Raw genomic sequence first — 1,486 nt, forward strand, 5'->3', positions numbered from 1 at the left:
CCCAAAAAGTCCAGATGAAATCGAGGACCGGGAGACCCTTATAGCATTCTTCTCCTAAATTTAAAAATTGAGTTTCCGGTTCCGCCTCTGATTTCAAACACAAGCAATTGTATTGTTCGAAAGTATGGATTTCGGTCCATTTTTGTCGGGTGGTACAAAATTCGCCCAAAAAGTCCAGATGAAATCGAGGACCGAGAAACCCTTATAGCATTTTTCTCCTAAATTTATAATAGAGTTTCAAGATTCGCGTCAGGTTTCAAACTCTAGCCATCGTCTTGTCTGAAAATACGGATTACAATCCATTTTAGTCTAGTGGTATGAAAATCCCCCAAAAAGTCCAGATGAAATCAAGGACTAGGAGACCCTTATAGCATTCTACTCTTATAACTGTTTTTCGGGCTCCACCCCAGATTTTAAACACTAGCCATCATGTGGTCCGAAAATACAAATTTCGGTTCATTTTTGTTGGGTGGTAGAAAAATTGCCCAAAAAGTCCAAAGGAAATCGAGGACCGGGACACCCTTACAACATTCTTCTTCTAAATTTATAATCGTGTTTTCGGTTACGCGTCAGATTTTAAACACTAGCCATAGTCTTGTTCGAAAATACGAATTTTGGCCCATTTTAGTCAGGTGGTATGAAAATCTCCCGAAAAGTCCAGATGAAATCGAGGACAGGGAGACCCTTATAGAATTCTTCTTAAAATTTATAACTTTGTTTCGGGTTTCGTGCCTAGTCTGGGAGACTCTTATATCATTCTTCTCCAAAATTTAAAACTGTTTTTCGGGTTCCGCGTCAAAATTCAAACACTAGCCATTGTCTAGTCCGAAAATACAGATTTTGGCATATTTTTGTCGTTGGGTACGAAAATCGACTGAAATGTCCGGATGAAATCGACGACCAGGAGACCCTTATAGCATTCTTCTCCAAAAAGCTTAATTGTGTTTCGAGTTCCGCGTCAGAATTCAAACACTAGCCATTGTCTTGTCCAAAAATACGTATTTCGGTCCATTTTTGTCGGGTGGTACGAAAATCGCCTGAAAAGTCCAGATGAAATCGAGGACTGGGAGACCATTATAGGACTCTTCTCAAAAATTTATAAGTGTTTTTCGGGCTCTACGCCCGATTTTAAACACAAGCCATCGTCTAGTCCGAAAATACGAATTTTGGTCCGTTTTTGTTGGGTGGTACGAAAATCGCCGAAAAAGCTAGATGAAATTTGGGACTAGGAGACCCTTATATCATTCTTCTCCAAAATTTATAACTGTGTTTCGGGTTCCATACCATATTTCAAACACTAACCATCGTTTTGTTCAAAAATACAAATTTTGGTCTATTTTAGTCAGGTGGTACGAAAATCCACAGAAAAGTCCAGATAAAATCGAGGACAAGGAGACCATTATAGCATTCTTCTCCAAAATTTATAACTGTGTTTCGGGTTTCATGCCAGATTTCAAACACTAACGATCGTTTTGTTCGAAAATAC

Source organism: Cicer arietinum, chromosome 5 (assembly GCF_000331145.2).
Source record: "Cicer arietinum cultivar CDC Frontier isolate Library 1 chromosome 5, Cicar.CDCFrontier_v2.0, whole genome shotgun sequence".
Lineage (NCBI taxonomy): Eukaryota > Viridiplantae > Streptophyta > Magnoliopsida > Fabales > Fabaceae > Cicer > Cicer arietinum.